A 20,338-nucleotide genomic window follows, 5' to 3' on the forward strand; every position below is an offset into this window, starting at 1 on the left:
CATTCATTCACTTTTCCAGCCAGTGAAGGGCCTGCTCTGCACCAAGATTAAAGATCTGAAGAAGAAAGCGAACTTTCCCTCCCTCTGAGAGCTCACAGGCTAGAGTAGAAGGCTGATGCCAAAATGGAGAATTCTCCCTGGCTCTGAAGGCCACGCTAGGAGAGGCCACGAAGTGGGGAAAAGGACGGTGAGCAGAGAGCGGAGATTTCCCGGGGGATGAGCTACCCGGCTGAGCCAGGAGCTGCAAGGCAGCACCAGTGAGATCACTCAACCCAATACCAACACTTACAGTCAGGCCCCGGCACTGATATATCTGCGTACACACTGAGCCGCCCTGAGGTCTCCACGGGCTTACCCCAGGATGGCACAGTCTGCGGAGCCCAGGGGCCTCCCCCTTCCCCCTGTGTGACCTCCCAGGGGTCTCCTTTCCTGCTTGGCACAGGTGGTTGGGACCCCGTGCAGCTAGATGGGAAGAAAGAAGAGAGGAGAGTAAGAAGGGAAGGAGGGAGCTTCCTGGCAGTGGGTGGTGGGTGGTAGGATTCCAAACAAAAGAATAACATGATCTTGGCAAGCTGCCCCGGGTCCCACTTCAAGCACTGGATTAACTTAAATCCGTCTTTGTTACTTTCCAGAGTCAACAGGATTTGTTGAATTTTGTGTCTCCAGTAAGGGAAGAATCTAGAGAGAACAAGGTTAAAAAAATACACGTAAGTGAGATGTTGTCACTAATCTGAATTTGGGGCATATTGACACTTGGAAAAAATTTCGATTGCTTAATTGGGGGGTCAGACCCTTCTTTAGAACATCTCTGCATAGAAGAACAATGAACATCAGATTATGCTTTTAGATGTTAAAAAGATGAAAATATATCTTGGATATTTATCAAATTAATCACCCTATAATCTAAAGACAAATGGGATTCCTAGGGCAGTATTCAGCCAGTAATTTAATACCTAAGTTTTCTGATCAATAAACCATTGGCCTGTTAGAATATTTAAGTCATGCTTAGAGTCATTCAGAAAAAAAAAAATCTATTAACTTAAGTTCTTTGAAAGCATGACTTTAATTTAAAATGTCATTTTCTATTTAAGCATTGCATTTTACATTATTATAAAACAACACCAAACTTAACTGGAATAAAAATATTTTAAAAAGTTTTGAATCAGAAATATGTTATAATTTATTAAATGTCTTATTCAACAAGTATTTGAGTGCTAATAAGATGGGCCACCATATCGTACAACTCCAGGGGGCACCATTCATGTTGTGATCTTGGGAAATGGTCCAGGTCTGTGTGAGGCTCTTGGGATACTGTTTTGGACTGCATGTTTGTGTCCCCCCAGAATTCATGTGCTGAAATCTTAACCACCAGTGTGATGGTATTTGAAGGTGAGGCCCTTGGGAGGTCATGAGGGTGGAGCCCCCATGATGTGGTTGGTGCCCTTATAAGAAGAGTAAGAGACCAGAGTGCTCGCTCTCTCTTCCTCTCTCTCTCTCTCTCTCTCTCTGCCATGTGAGGTTACAACAAGAAGACAGCTGTCTGCAAACCAGGAAGAGAGCTTTCACTAGAACCCAACTGTGCTGGCTTCCCAGCCTCCAGAACAATGAGTAATAAATGTTTGCTGGGCTTCCCTGATGGTACAGTGGTTAAGAATCTGCCTGCCAATGCAGGGGACACGGGTTCAATCCGTGGTCCAGGAAGATCCCACATGCCACGGAGCAACTAAGCCAGTGCACCACAACTACTGAGCCTGTGCTCTAGAGCCCGCGAGCCACAACTACTGAGCCCACGTGCCACAGCTACTGAAGCCCGTGCACCTAGAACCCGTGCTCTGCAACGAGAAGCCACTGCAGTGAGAAGCCCGCGCACTGCAACGAAGGGTAGCCCCCACTCGCTGCAACTAGAGAAACCATGCGCGCAGCAACAAAGACCCAAAGCAGCCAAAAATAAATAAATAAAATAAAATGAATAAAATCTATCTTGAAAAAAAAAAAAGAGTCCCGATTTTAAAATAAATAAATAAATAAATAAGTAAATGTTTGCTGTTTCAGACATACCAGTCTATGATATCTTGTTACAGCTGCCTGAACTATGACAGATGCTACAGTGGTAAGACACAGTCCCTGTGCTTGAGGAACACACCGTGGAGTGTGAGACTAACCAGTGAGGAGAGCCTCAGGGTCAGAGGAGCAGCGCCCAACAGAAGGGAGCCCAGGGCACCCTGGAGCCCAGAGGAGGGCACCAACCCCGCCCACCGTGGGATTTGGGAAGTGCCCAGTGTGACTCCGGGAATGTTAAAGCCACAAAAGTCTCTTCAAAGATTCTCCAGCTGAGAGGTTAAGAGATTTGTCCAGGCTAACCCAAGTGGCTTTAAGACTAGAGTCACAATTTACTGCCTGTCCAAATTTAGCATGTTTACACTCACAGGTTAAAGGTTATGCAAGTTACTGGTGCTTTAAAAAAAAAAAAACCTCATAGTAAAATATATTTGGGACCATGAAATGATAAGAAACATTTGGCATGTTGAAGGGGAAAAAATGCAGCTGTTGTAGAATTCTCCTGTATAAAAACATCTGACTTTGTGTGCTGGCCTGGAAGGGAGCATAGCTTTAAAGAACTCCATTTGGAGTCACTGCATAAGCCAGGTCTGCTTAATGCAAACAGTGCATGTTCTGTCGTAAATGATTCCCACCTCAGCACCTCGGACATGGAAACACAGCTAATGTCCCTCTACAGCTAATTTGTTATTGTGGCCTCTGATGTGGGTTTGTGGCAGTTGTGTGAAATCTTCCTAGAATCCCTTTGCAGCAAACCTTCAGAGGGGAAACCAGCAGATGGGCTGCTTTGGAAGTCGCTGCCTTTTGTAATAGATCAGTGTGTCCGTCTCCACCATCACCGACCAGGAAAATGGGACTCAAGCCTTCATTGATCTGGGAGTTTTTCCAGTGGTAATAGTTGTATCTTCAGATGCAGCATGGAAGCATGGAAAGGAACACCCATTCTGGAGGAATCTTCTAGAAGACTGTAGAGAGGGCATGCATTTGTACACAGCTAGTAATGAAGATGCAACACTTGTTTAGCATCTTCGCTTTCGAAATCATTTTTAAAGATGTTTATAGAACAAAAAGCAGGGTAGTAATCATAGCTGTCTGCCAAGTGCTGCTATGTCCCAGGTAATGTAGTAGATGCCCCACAGGTGGTGTGTGGTCACAGGAGAGGCATAGCTGGGGTGGGGGGAGGTAGAACAGCCTGCTATATGCCAGGCACAAGGTCAAGTGCTTTACATCCGTATCTCATGCCATCCTCACAACATCCTCTTGAGAAAAACAGAAGTAAGAGCTCCATTTTACAGATGAGACATTCAGAGCGGCTACTGAGTTGTCCAAGGTCACAGGACTCCTAACCCCAACACTCTACCGCTAAGCTCTAGGGCCTCCACTCGGCAGCTCTGGGTTGGTGAGGGGCAAAATTGCAAGTGAGCGACCCATTAAAGCCTTCAGCGTTTCAGCGCTGTTGGTACCATAAGTGCAATTAAACTGTGCACTGACCAGCCACAAAAAAGTACTGAATGCATAATGTATAAGAAGCACTCCATGAGCGAGGCTGTCTGGAGTTTACAAGAAACATTTTGAGTAAAACAATTTGTAATCAGTAAAACCCCAGGGTCTGAGAAGCCTATTTCTTCATCTTTCTGGAGAAATTGAGGCGACTTTAAATTACCCAACAAATTAGTTCATTTTAATGCCAGAATGCATTGAGGGAGGGGGGCTCTGAGGTGAAAGAAAAATAAGTGTAATTGCTTCTTTTTTCAAAATCACATATTACTTTGTTCATTATGAAATAATGAAGCATTATTTAATCCCATTATGAAATAAATGAGATTGAGTAAATAGCACATCTGCATTCATGCAGTGATATAAAGTCAGGAAATGTTTATCCCACTGACATTTAAAAATAGCAGCTCAATTTTTCTTAGTAATGAAATTGTAGGTGTTTTCATTACAAAAATATGTTTTATAAGAAATACAAATATGGCTTTGTTAAATTAACTGTTAGGGAACCTTTCCTACTGAAGTCTTTCCTAGATGGTTGCGTTTTGAAATGTAGATTCACTTCTTCAAAATGAAGCCCATCTGTAGGCAGTGATCAATATCTAACGAAATCATCAGTGAAATGTAAAAAAAAAAAAAGTCAACATGAGAGACTAGGGTTAAGTCCATGAAAGCCCTATTTCCATATGTACACCTGCCCTCTTGTGGTATTCATCTGTATGGTCGCCTACCATGCATTTTTAAGACTTTGAACATGGGTATCTTAACCAGTATCCCACGTAGCTGTCTGTCTATACATCTAACTACAGAGCCTCGTCTGTGAATAGTTATTCTTTCCAACAGGCATTTATCAGACATCTCTGCTTGACCTTAGAGCCTGTGAGGCATGCTCACATTTGGTGATCACAATACTGGGGAAAAATTCTAATTACTGGCTTTTCACTATCTTGGTCCAGCTGCTGAGGCTGCATAAAAAATTACCCCCAAACATAATGGTGCAGAACAACCATTCGGTGAGTCAGGAATTCAGGAAGGGGATGGTTTCTCTGGGGTCTTGTGTGGAGACTTAAAAACTGAGGGCTGGAAACATCTGAAGGCTTCCCTACTCGGATCTGGTGGTGGAGGCTGGCTGTAGGCTGGGGGCCTCAGTTTCATCAGCACAGGGCTCTTCATGAGGGCCGGTTTGGGCTTTTTCAGAGCCTAGCAAGTGTCCTAAGAGACAGAGAGAGAGAATGCCAGGCAGAAGCTCTATCCATTTTTATGACCTAGCCTCAGAAGTCAGTATGATCACCTCCACCATTTCTGTTGGTCACAAGAAGCCAGCCCCGATTCAATCTGGGAGGGGACTACACAGGGCATGAATACAGTGAGGCATGCATCTTTGGGGACCGTCTTGAAGACTGACTGCGAACATTTCAATAATGAACCTACGTTGTATTTTATTTTTATGTGAGGTATGACTGTCATCATCTTCTGCCCCTAGTCCTAACATGCTCTCCAGCCAACTGTGGGTCAGCATGTAGGATTGAAGGCCCCTATCCTTCCTGATCAAGTGTCTCTAGAAGAAGGACCAAGGGAGAAGTCCCAATTAGAGTAAATCATCCCAGAGAAGAAGTGAAATTGTATAGGATTTTGTTCTTGAAGGAAAAAAGGGAGGGCAGGGGAGGGGCTCTAGCACAGATGGGTGGGAGGTGGTCAGGCTCCAGGAAGGGAGGGAATGGGGACTTCTCTCTACTCTCCTCTTCTGAGAAGTGTCCCCCCACGTGGCCCCTGCCCCCATTCCCTACTCCCACCTCCACCTACACTTTAAGAGGATTTCATCAAGGACTCTGGGAGAAATACGAATTACTAATACACATTAAAACACACACACCTCAATTTCATTAGTAACCCTGGAAACAGACATTGGAGCAACAATCAGATACCCTGAAAGGATTTTTTTAGGCGGGAAAGGTGTGGTCAGAATGCTTTCTCAATGAGTGCAACCTCATTTAATCTGCAAATTTACTGCTGCCTATAATTATCTGAGTATATCTTGAGTCTTAATTCAGATTTTTTTATTTTTAAAAATACGAGTATTTTTTAATCTTAAAAAATTTCCTAGTATTCAGAAATACCAAAGCCTGGTATCGTGATCCCTACCCACAAGCTTTACCGGGGACGATTCTGTAGCTAGAAGCTCTCTTGGTGTAGCTAGAAGATATCTTGGAGATCTCACTCCTGATGGCGAACACTTTCTGTGCTTTTATCAGAAAGGAGACAACTTAGGGGCAGGACTGGGGAGTGAGAGGATCCTGAGAAGATGGCACTGGACTTGCGACCTGAACAACAGACGAACAGGATTTTTCCCAGGATTGCTCCTTCTGATAGGATGTGGGGGAAGCAGTCTAGGTAGAGAGAACAGCATGAGCCAAGGCTCAGTGGTGTCCGTGAGTGCCATGTGCTTGGGAAATGACAGGCACTCAAGGCCCAGAGGTGGCGTAGGAAGTGTGTGGTTAGAGGCTGCGCGTGGAGGTTGACGTTAGTGGCTGAGGACCACGGCAGGGAAGTGAACTTGATTCACTGCCCGGAGCCTTCAATGTTTTTCAAGCAAGGGCACCATGCAGTTAGGCGTGTTTTAGAGTAATTACTCGGAGCCTGGTGGCCATGGAGGAACAAGAGCATATGACAAAAGATGACGGCAAGTGAGGGACGGCTGTGCCCCAGTTGTGGTGGGAATGGAAAGAAGGAAATTATTAAAGAGACGTTCCTAAGGCAGAAAGACAGGATGCTGGGGGTGAGAGAAGGGAGGGAGGCATCTAGGTTTGGGCTTTGGTGACTAGATAGATGGTGGTGTCTTTAACCAAAATGTGGGGTACAAGGGGGAGGGGAGCTTGAGCTAACATTTGGACTTGCTGAGGTACGTGCTTCTGGGACATGTAAGGAGCCAGCCCAAGCCAGGCCCTGCCTTGGGGCATGTATCTGGTTAAAGTTAAATCATTTCTGCTGGTCTGCATGTCTCCTCCCCACGGGAATGTGCCCTCCCAGAGGGAAGCCACTCTCCTTTTTCTTGAAGCTGCTGTGCACCTGGAAAGGGTGCAGCCAGTTTTGCTGAATAAATGGTTGTCTACCTAAGTAATTGACCAACAAAATGCATGCAAGTGAGAGGAGGGAGGGGAAGGAGAGGGCGAAGAGCGGAACTCTAAGGACCACCCTTTGAGAAATGGTTGGAAAAAAGGGAAGCCAGTGAAGGTGATGGGGAAAAGCAGAAATGAGGAGGCAAGAGAGCCAGTCCAGCAAATGTCTCGCCTGCAGCTCTTCCACGTCAGCTGACACAGCAGCAGACCAGCTGTGAGCCCCTTGGACACAGTCTCTGGATGGAAAGCTGGCGCTGACCTGCTCAGCCTGACAGTGTGGGCTGCAATAAGTCAGTGCATGTTCTGTCCACTTTCATGCAGGGTCTGCTCCCTGTAAACAGTCCATGTGAGCAATCCAGCTAGTCTCTCCCAAGCCATTTTCTAAACAATGGGAAATGACGAGAGATAGGAATTATACACCCGGTTCATTGCCTCATCTTTCCATATCAAACTGAGGGAGAAAAAGTTTCCTAAATATTATTAAGTACCTGATAGAATTCAATAAGTGGAAAGACCTGATGAGGGATTATTTTTTATTAGTGGAGTTACTTTGGACATCTGTAAAAATCAACCGTCCTCCAGATGAAAGCTAAGACGCTCAGTCCTCCGATACTTAATTGAATTTCTTGGTTTTTAGTTGATTCGCTTAACGTTGGAAGCCTCATGTGACGCTCTTTGTTCTGAGGAACAAGATCTGCTAAACAATTAACTAATTGTTTTACCGATCGATGTCTAATTTTTTGTTGCTGTTGTGAAACGAAAATAGCAGCAGAAAATTTAGAAAACAGGGAAAACAGTCTCCCTGAATCCTGCCCCCATCACGAACGTCTCATAGCAATTGGACATTTCCAGTCCTTTGCCCTAAGCAGATAGTTTTGTAGTTGTAAACACACGGGACGTTGTACCCTGCTTTTTTTTCACTTAACATAATCTGATTCTCTTTTACGAGCAATGAAATTTGATACGAGGTGCTGCTCATACGATTTTTTTAACAGACTGTCATTGCAAGAATTGGTGAGTATTTTCTAAGCCCCATCGACTTCAGGGAATCAGGAAATTAAACTTTTTATTTATTGGTCTTTGACTTTCCCATAAATGGACACAGTTCTACCTTGTTTGACTGCATTGTAAAAGCAGGCACTGGCTGAACAAAGGCCATGCCGATGAGTAATTAGGTATCAGGCAGAGGCAGGGCAGTGCTTTATGGGGCCATTAGTACTTGCCCAGCTGCTTTCAAGTTTCCAGTTTGCTCCTTGGGCATTAGGTACCTTTAGTTTCTTTGGTTTAAAAAAATTACCTACGTGGGTTTTTTTGTTGTTGTTGTTGTTTTTGTCCGAATGTTTAAGAACAATGAACTGATCTTTGTAGTCGTTTAAGGGAAAGGGTAAAGGGAGTTTGCTGCATATGTGATTTTTTAAAAGCCACGTTCTGAATCTGATTAATCTTGTGTACACTTGAGTGCTTAGGGACTTAAAATATAGATGGAGTGATTCATTCTGCAGAGCCCAGGAAGGCAGTTCCCAGCTTTCTGGTGTGTCTCTTTCATGCTGAATGGAGGAGGTGGTCTGACCTCCGCACGTTTTTATGACATCCCTGAGAGACTACGTTGTTATGACATGTTCCTCTGAGAGCCCACTGGGGTTGCTCATCTTAACCAGAGTTCTGGGGGGAAAGCGGTTTTTGCTTTGGGCACTTTTTCTCGTGAAATGTATCTCTTCATATATATTTAGTCCAGAGCAAAAATTGTTATCTTCTCTACCTGTGATCACAGCTATTAAATAAATAACTAAAGGGAATCTATTTTCAGAGGAGAAAAATTGGAGAGTTCTTTTCCACCAATATGACCTCAGTAAAACGTTGTCATCTTTGTAGACCCACCTTTACTTTACCTGCGGCAGCTTGGTAAAGCAAAATGATCATTGCCACTTCTAGAACGGAAAATGTCCACTTTGTTAAAATTAAGAAGGTTAAAAAAATGCCCATATCTGCATATACTTGTTTTAGTGGTTGGTGTTTTGAAACACTCCCTCGTTCATTAGTGCAATAAATCGTTGGTGAAGGTCAGACAGAGAACTAAGTGCTGTGACAAGGTAAAGGTGAAAGGGATGGATGTGAGCCTGTCCCTAAGGCCCTGCAGTCTAGGAGGAAAATGAAGTAGATACTTAACAAAGCAGTGGGCTCAGGGCTGTGAGGGAGCTCAGAGGAGAAAAGAGAAACGTTACCTCCAGCTGGGGGTCGGGGTGGAATGGCCAGGTCTTCCCTTAGCAAGGCAGGATGAGGGGTCAAGACCACATAAGACCCAACACCCACCCAGTGTTCCTCAGTTCTATAGGAACTAATGCAATCCACTCTTGGTGCAAGAGAATTTAACTAGGGACCCGATTTTGTGAAGATTTAATGGCAAAGAGTCTTGATAACAAGTGGGCACCGCCCCACAGCACCATGCATCCAGGAGAAGGGACCCAGAGGGGTCACCCTGCCAGCCTCACCGACTGGCCATTGGAACCTTCCAGGTAGCCAGAGTGCCTACCCGCAGAACTCTCACCCTTTCACCCGACACAGTGAAAAACACTTTGCATGCATCCTCTCATGTAATCCTTAATCCTAGGAGGTGAATTTTATAAGTAGCCCCAATATAAGAATGTGAAAACCATACTTAGGAGTAACTTGCCAGATTCCACAAAGATAATAAATAACCGAGCTGTGTACCAAAGCTGCGCTAACCCAGTAAGCAAAGACCAGCGTTCATAACTGCCCACTGCAAAGACACTCTGGATGCTCTTTTGGTAGTCCCTTTCAATAATGCCTGTATGCTGGGCAGGTGTGGTGTCTTGGGGTCTGGGGGTACAGCATAGAGGGGGAAGTGCATGGTCTTCTTCTGTCCCCAAATGCTGCCATCATCCAGGCCTGAGAACCTCGTCATGTCCTGGTGTCATCTCATGCCCCAGCACCCCGCCTACTTTCTCACATTTCCTCCTGTTTTCCTTGCACACCAGCCAACGCTCCTTCTCTGAGTCATGAATGAGTTTCGGAGCTGGGAGTTCCTTTGCAGCGCAGACTGGACCCCAGTTTCCAGGACTCTTTAAATCTCTCTCCTTTGTGATGGGCAGCCTGAACTTCTAGGACACTCAAATATTTACTCGTCATGTTTGCTCAAATATTTTATAAAGGTGATTTGTTAAATGAATAGTCAAATGAGATTCAGTTTTGATATCTTTGTAAAAGATCCAAATACACTCACAAATACACTTTTCTCAGTCCTGTGCTCCAGTTCTACAAATCTGCTCCACGTGCTGAGCCACCGTCGTACCACTGCTTGTGTGCACACGCATGCGTGTGCACACACGCCCACCACTCACTCCTGTGCATGCTCAGGTGAGCTCCTCTCATTTCCTCCCATCTTCCACGGCATCCTCAGTCCCCTTCTAGCTTCTCCAAAAGTTCTGGTGTGTTGACTGTGCATTTCCTTGTGTCCCACCAGCAGTTCTCAGCTCTGACTGGCCCTGGAATCACCTGGGGAGCTTTTAAAATACACCAAAGCTGGCTCCCACCCCAGACACCTGACTTAACTGATCTGGGTGGGACCCCAGCCCTGGCACTGCCGAAGCCTCCCCAGGAGACTAACTGGGCAGCCAGCCTCAGGAAGCTTGCCCCCCGGCCTTCTCGTGGCTCCATCTCCTCACTTTTGCCTGCAGGAATGATTTTCAATCCCCTCCCATCATTTTCTCCCATCTCACTCCAGATCTGCTGAACCCTGTTAGGAAACCCCAAAGCAGGATCACGGACCCTCTCTAAATCCAGACCACCTCCCAGCTCCGGGGCCTCCTCCAGCTGGTGGCCCCACCCACCTTCTCCAAGGTCCTACCTGAGGCACCTTCTTCTCAGATGAAGACCCACCCTCCACCTCCATAGGAGGAAGCGGTCACTCCAGAGAGACTCAAGTCCTCCCTCTTCCCCTGAAGGTTTCTCTCATCTCCTCCCCCCACCCACTCATGCCATGTGCCCCTCACCCAGAAGCGGGTCCCCCTTCCAGGAGCACATCCCACCCAATATGCACCAGCCTCACCTACTCCTCCTTCATCCTTAGGCAGCCTAGTGTGTCCACTTCCATTCTCTCCTTTGCCTTGGTCTGTAAGCACCACTCTTTACTATGTTTAAAAAAATCCTAAAAAAGAAAAATAGGGGGGTTGGAGGGGGAATCTGAATACAGAACCAGAGAGATGGTCGTGTGGGAAGGACTCAGACAAACACTGCTGGCCTTGAGGTAGGAGGAAGAGGCCACAAACCAAGGTTCTGGAAGCTGGAAAGGGAAAGGAAATGGGTTCTCCCCTAGGGCCTCCAGAAAGGAGTACAGCCCTGCCTCCACCTTGATTTTTGCCCATTGAGACCGATTTTGGACTCTGACCTCCAAAACTGTAAGATAATAAATTCGTGTTGTTTTAAGCCAAAAAAAAAATCCTTCTGCTGAACATTCCTCCATCAAGCTATCATCCCATCTCCTCCCTCATATCCGGTCCCCATCCTGAGCTGACCCTCCCTGCCCAGCTGTCTGCTGGAGGGCTCTCCCTGGCTCCCCCAGGCACCTTAAATGGAACCCAGCTGCAATCACACTCATCACCTGCTCCCCCAGCTGGAGCCTTTTTCCATTTCTGAATAGCTCGATTTATTTGAACAGTGGCTAAATGCTGCGTGACTTTACCCAAGAGCAAACCCTGTAACTTCACATTCCCAGCTATAAGGAGGGAAAACAGCAGACCTCATTCCATCTGCCAAATAAACCCTCACTATTACACTATTAACTCTTAATTTCACCTATCATTATGCTTTCAGTAAGCAAAGGAATGAAACCCAAATAACTGCTTATATCCATAAGTAATCAAAATGTATTTAGTGCTTTAGCAGTTTGTTTTTCTAATTCTCCTTTTTAAGGATTTTTATTATTATTATTTTATTTATTTCATTATTTATTTGGTTGCACCAGGTCTTAGTTGTGGCTCGTGGGCTCTTTAGTTGTGGCACTTGGTCTCCTTAGTTGCAGCCACGGGCTCCTTAGTTGTGGCATGCGAGCTCTTAGTTGCAGCATGCATGTGGGATCTAGTTCCCTGACCAGGGATCGAACCCAGGCCCCCTGCATTGGGAGCACAGAGTCTTAATCACTGCACCACCAAGGGAGTCCCTCTAATTCTCCTTTAATTAGCAGAGAAAGAATTAAAATCAATTCCTCATCCAGCAGATTAAAAAAAAAAAAAAAAAAGACTTGGCTTTTGCCCTTAAACATATCCAAATTTTAATGTACACAAGATACACAAATTCCTAATTGTTCTGTAATGTAATATGTAACCAATATTAGACACATTTCTACGACATTTATCTTATCTCCCTGATCACAGGTTAATAAAATTATAATTATGACCTTTCAAAGCGTTATCACCTGATCGACATTTAATTGGCATTCTTGGCTTGAAATCTTGGCTATCGCAAGGGGGCTGCAGCGTTTTGTCCTCTGACAGACAGTCTAGATTGCACACATTTTGAGCAAGGACGCATCTGTTGCTGCTCACCCTTGTAGTTCAATGGCCAAAGCAGGGGCTTGAAAAATAGTCACTGAATGATAAGTAAATACATGGGGTGTTCGGGCATGTCTTACGTGTATCCACACTGGTACCCATGAGAACGTGGCCCAAAAGGAGTGGGGCAATTGAGAGAGGGTTTGGGGCAGGGCCATATTAGGAATGAGCTGGAAATCAGCCCTGATTCTGTTGGCCAACATATCTGCTTTAACCAGAACTATTCTGACTGACTGAAGACGCTGGAGGCTCAGACGGCTGTGTACCGGCAGAGCCAAATCCTTCCTTTCAAGCTCTAGAATGTCACAGATATTAGGCATTGGTTTCGATACAAAATATGCTTTGGAGGAACAATAAGATTTCTCGCGTGGGATTATGTTGAGATTTTCCCATCCTCTTTTGGAACCGCAATGACATTTGTTGGCGAAGGATTGGATATACCACTCATGGCTGGTAACAGTCACAGAAGCTTAGATGAAGGTTATAAACAGCGGGAGAATATTTAAGACAGGTTCAGTGTTTCTCTTTCAGGCCTAAGGAATAGATAGCAATGTGTTCTCGGGCAGAGAAGGCTGTGTTCCGCTATGGTCACTTATAACCCTGTGAACAACTGCATGGCACGTGGGTAATGGGCGGAGTTGTTCTTTCTTCTGGGAACTAGGATTGCCCACTGCAAACGATGCAGCCCAACCGGTGATCAGGTAGAGTAGAAATAATGGTCCTTGCATCTGAACGTTGTGCTGCTAGCTCCTATTTGGGCAGGAGGAGGGGTAGAAGAGAAGAAAATGTGATTTGCGCTCCTGTGCCTGTATTACCCGATTTGGGAACTTGCAGATCTGTTTGATTTCGATTGGGAGAGAGAATAAAGCATTTGAAGATATTTTGGTAACTGTGTGCAGAAATCACACGCTACACCTAACAAATTCAACAATTTCATAGAGCCGTAGTCAAACGCATGAGTTACAATTTTATTCATTCCATTTATTCAGTGAGTCAGGCTCTGACAGGGGGTTGATTTGTTGTTTAATATTTGGGAGGATTATTTTGGTGTAGCCGTAATGTGTTTACTTAAATACTGTGTGTTAAATGAGATGTTTTCATTTGTTTTGATAGGTACTTATAAAGGCAATGTACAGCATTTCACACTTACACAGCCCTTCCGAGTCCGCAACGTGGCACCAGGATTCCCACAAAAACTACCCTGTGTGTTTGGGAAGTGCCAGCCTCGTTTCACCCAGAGGAAAGCAAGGATTGAGCAGTGCTGTCAAATCCCAAAGCCCAGAGCTGAGCTGAAGGGGGTCTTCCCCCATTGCTGGCTCAAGACACTACGCTGGGACCAAGGATTGTGGGCGGCAGCAAAGAGCTCAGATGAGGAAATTTATTCTTCTTGCTTGTTTTATGGTTCTTAGGGTGTTACCATAACAGCATGGATTCTTCCCTGAACTCAGCGGAACATATGGGAAACCTATACTTAGCTTATCATTTCAAACTCTTCCTCCCCCACACCTATCTCCCCCCTCAGAGGCCTCAATATGGTACCAGTTCTGTAGGTAAAAAAAAAAAAAATGTTGAATTGAGTGAAATGTCTGTTCCCCTTGACCCATGGGCCAGCAGTGATGTGTCCTGAGCTTTGACCGGAGTTACAATTGATCACTAACCTGCAAAGAGGAAATTGTTCACACAATGGTTGTCGTATCAGCCGTGGAAGGGAAACACAGCCACCACATCTGACTCAAGTGTGGAGCCATCAGAACAGAGACGGCCGTGGCCAAAGACAGCCACAAAATATGCAAAACAAAGAGAGGGCACAGAGCAATCTTTAAAATTAGTCATAAAAGTCAAAACAGACCAAATGAGAGTGTGCTTCTCTGCCTAAAAACAGAGTTTAAGAGTTGGTCTCATACAGGAAATCATCACTCTGCTCTTTAAACTATCGTGTCTAAGGGTCTTTAGATCTGATTTTTGCAAGTATAAATTAGAAAGAAAAATAGTTATGCACATGCCTACAATATGCACAGTAATTAACTGAAGCTTCCTGGTTTGGGTCTAGAATGGATACAAGGCAGCATCACTCCAAAACGTTATTGCTAAGCCATCAGCCATTCTTTTAGTGTCTAAGTCATTTCTAGGATGGCACAAGTCCAAGTCTAATTCATTAAAACAGAAGAAATCTATAAACACCTGCATGTAACTGATTAGTAAGTTGGGGTTTCTTTAACTGGTTGTTTATTCCTCTGTTCAAAACAACACACTAAAACAAAGAACCAATGATGGCAAGTCATTGACATTTTGCCAAGTTTCTTCCTTTTTTTTTTTTGAACATCTTTATTGGAGTATAATTGTTGTACAATGGTGTGTTAGTTTCCGCTGTATAACAAAGTGAATCAGCTATACATAAACATATATCCCCATATCCCCTCCCTCTTGCGTCTCCCTCCCACCCTCCCTATCCCACCCCTCTAGGTGGACACAAAGCACCGAGCTGATCTCCCTGTGCTATGTGGCTGCTTCCCACTAGCTATCTATTTTACATTTGGTAGTGTATATATGTCCATGCCACTCTCTCACTTCGTCCCAGCTTCCCCTTCCCCTTCCCCGTGTCCTCAAGTCCATTCTCTGACATTTTGCCAAGCTATTAAAGACTTATTTTTGCAAAGTGGGTTATTGTATTTGGGGCATCAACCCCGGAGCCCCTAAGACCAACCCCTTCATTAAAGTGCTGTATCCTTTTGTTCTTGGTTCATTGGACTGAGACCTGTGAGGTCATTGGACAGTGTCATTTATTTTTTTACATAGAAAACAATTAAGTGGAAAAAGACTAGTTTTAAGGGCAAATTATCTAATTTGTGTTTCTAGAGACAGTAAATATACTCTTTAATCCCAAAGAGTAGAGACTGATCTTCCCCATCCTCACATCCCTGCTTCACATACTTGCAGATTTGGTTCTATATACCTTTTTGGTAATTTTTTGAATTTCATCTCCCGTACGTTGAATTTGGGGTCACTCTTGTTGGAGATTGTTGGCATTTGAGCAGAGAAAGGTGAGGCAAGGCAGGGGTTCAGTCAGTGAGGGTTTGTGAGGAGACCTTGGGAAAAGAAAACGAAATAGAAAGAAATGTACCTGGTGAAGAACAGCAGTCCTGAATGTCAGGGAGTCAGACGGTGACTAGCAGAGAACCTACCCCAGACAGAGCTAACGTCATGTAACCCTGTGCGTGGGGATATGGACTTGAGAGTCAGGTACAGTGCAATCCCCCCAAAATGTTCAAGCATTCAATTATTTTGACTATCTGGATCAGGGATCCAAGAAGCAGCACTGGACATCAGAAGCAGCTCAGGTATCATAAAATCTGCCTGTTAATAGAATCTGGCATTCTATTAAACCAAAACAAAACAAAAACAAAGCATCTCTTTGAAACTGGGGGCAACAGGGATCACCTACAGTTTTCCTCAAAAAAGGAACAGTAAATGGAAATGCCCATGATTTAAGATGTATAATGTGTCACTGGATAGTCTCTTTATTTTAGTGTGTCATTTAAAAAATTTTATTTAGTGAATATAAAAACACTTTGTAAAGGCTGTGACAGGGTTGACTATGATTCCACTGTCTCATTTCTATTTTTCTCCTAAGATTGGAAGTTCTTCAACAGTGAATTCTACCAGAGGTGGGGCCGAGGTGAGCCCAACCCTCCTTCTTAGATGGGAAGTCACCACTGTAACTTCAAAGTCAACACAAAGAGTCTAAAATATTTGGTTTGCTAAACATTATGTAGTTTTCAGGGTAAAAAACTGTTATTCACTCGATTGTCCAGATGTGAAATCATATATTACAGAAAAGAAACCAACGTTTAAGGGTTTAAAAATTACTCCCAGCAAATTGTGATTAACATCCACTGAGCCTGCCCTGCATGTGTCACCTGTGTGCCACAAGGATGGGGGTGTCCTGAAGTGTAACTGAGAGCAGGGAGCACCTTCAAGGGGAGGGACATGACCGGTACGGACAGAGACCTAGTCTTTCAGTGTCAGAAGACAACTTTGAGGACATCCATTCCCAACCCTTTCCTGAAGTGTAGGAGACACGTTTAGGTGGCTGACTGATGCAGCACTCAATAATATTGGCTTACACATTAAGAAATTTTTTTCTTTTTCTATTCCATTCTAAACCTTATGTTTGAGCTGGGGAGAAAGCCCTGGGCTTGGTGATAGCGTGTCTAAACCTCTTAACACTTACTAACATCCCTTTTCAAAAATCCATGGGCAGGCCTCAGACAAGAAGTCTTGAAGAAGCAATGATGTTTGGGTGGAATTTAATCACTTTGGATTAGTTTTTTTTTTCCCCCACTGCATTTACTTTTAGGTTACTTTCTATTTATGACACGTGGTCTTGATTTTCTATGAGATGGAAGGGAGGAGTGAAGTGTGCACGTCAGGGATGCTCCAGACTTGGTAACTGCTCCAAGGGTACCAGTGTGGTGGTAGCGGATTTGGGAAGAGGCAGCACCCAGGGCACTTGGTGGGGTTACTTATAGAGATCATCTGTCAGAGTTGGTCCTCATCACATTCTCTGTATCAAGCAGTGAGTCGAATCTGAGTCTGTGCCAAAGCAAAAGGATTGAGAGTGCATGTTTACCTGGGCTGGGGGTCAGGGCAGTGCGCTAGGAAGAGGGCAATAGATGAACTGGGAACCCTCTCCCAGAAGCAGAGCTGGTGGCCACACCCCAGGCAGTATGTCCTATCTCTCACCCATCCTCATGCCAACAGTGTGAGAAGAACATACACACTGTTCACATAAAACCAAAAATCACTAAATGTTTGCACCACACTAGAAAGGCAAACAGACATAGCAATACCCGAGGCAACAAAATGGAGAAAAATAAGATATTAGAATAAGTAAAATTGTTATCAGACAGAAGTAAACATTGCATCCATAAATAAGAGCCAAATAGAGACCTTGAAGATTAAACTGTTGTTTGGTTATAGGACAATCTTAGTACACTGGCTAAATAGCAGAATGGGTCACTGAAGAGCCAATTAGTGAACTGGAAGACAAAGTTTAGAGGCTCTTCCAGAATTCAGTGCAAATAGACAAGCAGATAGAAAATATAAAGGAATACTGGAGAGTCAAGGAAGAGAGATCCAGATATTTCAATATCCATCTAAGAAGCATTCTAGAATAAAAAGGAGAAAATGGAAGCAAGAAAAAAAGAAATAATTGAAGAAAATTTTCTACAACTAAAAGAAACCCCCTCAAAATCATAAAATTAAAAATAAAAACCCGAGGATACTAAAAGTGAAATATCCCACCCAGTTTCCAAGTATATATATCATGTAAATGTTAGACTTGATTAGCCAATCAACAAGCTAAGTATAATCTATATATAATTTTGTAGCCAGAAAAGGAGGCTACACACATAAAAATATAAACACACACACACACACATGTGCACACGCATGTAAAGCTGGTAAAATTTGAATAAGGTCTGCGGATTGTACCAACATCAATCTCCTGGCTGTGATATTTGTGGTAGGTAGGATTCTAAGATGACCCTGTTGACCCTCATTTTTCTGTAATCCCCTGGATGTGAGTGTGGGCAGAACCTGTGAATATAATGCAATATAATTCCCATACTTAAGTTATATAGAAAAAGGGATTTTCCATATATAATTAAGGCCAAAGGGATTTTCCATACATAATTAAGGCCCCAAGTCCATTGACCTTAAGGCATGGAGTTTGCATTTCTGCCACGTGAGGTTACAGAGAGCACAAACACTCACCAAACACTGAACCTGCCCCGCCATGATCTTGGACTTCCCAACCTCCAGAATTGTGAGAAATAAATGTTTATTGTTAATAAGCAAACAAACAAAAAAAGATATGGAGATCATCCTGGGTGGGTCAGATCTAGTCATATGATCCCTTAAAAACGGACTGGACTCTTCCTGGTGAGAGAGGTCACAAAATGTGAGAGGGATTTGAACTCCATCACTGGCTTTGGAGCTGGAGGAGGCCATGTAGCAAGGAAAGCAGCAACTTCTAGGAGCTAAGAATGGCCACTGGCTGATAGCTAGCAAGGGAGCAGGGATCTCAGTCCTACAACCACAAGGAACTGAATTCTCCCACAACCACGTAGGTGGAATTAGGACCCTGGAGCACTGGTGAAAGTGCAATACAGTCAACCCTTGGTTTTAGCTTGTGAGACTGAGCAGAGAAACCAGCCACAAGTGCCCAGACTTCTGACCTACAGAACAGGGAACTAGTAAATGGGTGTTGTTTTAAGCCACTAAGTTTATGGTAATTTGCTGTGCAGCAATAGAAAATTAATACACCCATTTACTATACTTATGCCAGATATTATCATCAGGGAAAAGTGGGTGAAAGAGACACAGAATGTCTCTATACTATTTTTTTTACAATTTTCTATGAATCTATAATTATTTCAAATAAAAAAGTTTTAAAATGGAAGATTGCACATTCTTTTCAAATACATGTAGAACAGTTACAAAAATTGACCATGTGTTAAGCCACAAGAACATTTAAAATTTTTCAGTAAGCAGAAATCATACAGGTCTTAATCACTGACCACAATGCAAAAATCAATCAGTTAATAAAATATGGGCAATGAAAAATAACAAGAAAAAATAAATTAGAAAACACCCTTCTCAATAATTCTTGGATTAAGAAAGAAAACAATTACAAGCTACTTAAACAATCATGAGAGGCCCATGATGTAGCTACACAGTGGCATTTGAAAGAAATAGCCTTACCTGCATTTACAAGAAAATAGGAAAGTCTGCAAAGAATTGAGTTATGCTTTCACCTTGAGAAGCTAGAAAAAAATCAAAATAAGCCCAATAACAGAATTAGTAAACATGAAAGCATAAATTATCAAGATCAAAAGCAAACAACAGCAACAAAAATGTAGTTTTGGTGAACAGAGCAAAGATATGTGAGCAACATACAGCATGTTAAAGGACAGGATGTAACTTTAAAGCATTAAAAAGACTATATTAAAACATCAAAATTTTAAAATCCATATAAAACAGATGACTTCCTCAAAAACTAAAAATGTCCAAAATTAGGGAAAAAAGAAATAGAAACACCATACAGACCAATCTCCATAAAGTATATTGAAAATATTTTCAAAGATCCACACCTGGGGCTTCCCTGGTGGCGCAGTGGTTAAGAATCCGCCTGCCAACGCAGGGGATGTGGGTTCGAGCCCTGGTCCAGGAAGATGCCACATGCTGCGGAGCAACTAAGCCCGTGCGCCACAACTACCGAGCCTGCGCTCTAGAGACCGCGTGCCACAACTATGGAGCCCGCGTGCCACAACTACTGAAGCCCACGCACCTAGAACCCATGTTCCACAACAAGAGAAGCCAGCGCAATGAGAAGCCCGTGCACCACAACGAAGAGTAGCCTCTGCTCGCTGCAGCTAGAGAAAGCTCGCGTGCAGCAAGGAAGACCCAACGCAGCCAAAAATAAAATAAATTAAATAAAATAAATTAAAAAAAAAAAAGATCTGCATCTGTAAACAACAACAGGTCCAAGAGATTTCATGGCAATGGCAAATTCTATGGACATTTGCAATTTATATAAGCAGTGTCAGAGCATAGTAAAAATACATTTTAAAATCCTAAATAAAATATTTGCATATGAAGTCCTGAATTTATCAAAAGAACATCACATCATAAGCAACTAGAGTTTGTCTTAAGAATGCTAAAAGGGCTCAACATTAGAAAATCTATTAATATATGTTATTACATTAACAGATTAATATAGAAAATTTATATAATCATCTCAATAAATGCCAAAATACCATTTGCTATAATGTCACCTGATACATGAACAATAAGAACTACAACAAAACTCTTCAAATTATTTAATAATCTCAAAAAAAGGAGGTCCTAAGTAAGGCATGATATCCAGAAGCCATTAAATAGGAGACTCATACATTTCACTGCATTATACTATATGCTGGGCTAAAATATGGTATACACCACACCAATGCAAGATGTTAATAACAGGAGAAACTGTGGGCGGTGGGAATAGGGGGGAGAGTGGGTATATGAGAACTGTCTGCTTTCTGTTCAATTTTTTAT

This window comes from Balaenoptera borealis, assembly GCF_965194805.1.
Source record: "Balaenoptera borealis genome assembly, chromosome: 10".
Taxonomy (NCBI): domain Eukaryota; kingdom Metazoa; phylum Chordata; class Mammalia; order Artiodactyla; family Balaenopteridae; genus Balaenoptera; species Balaenoptera borealis.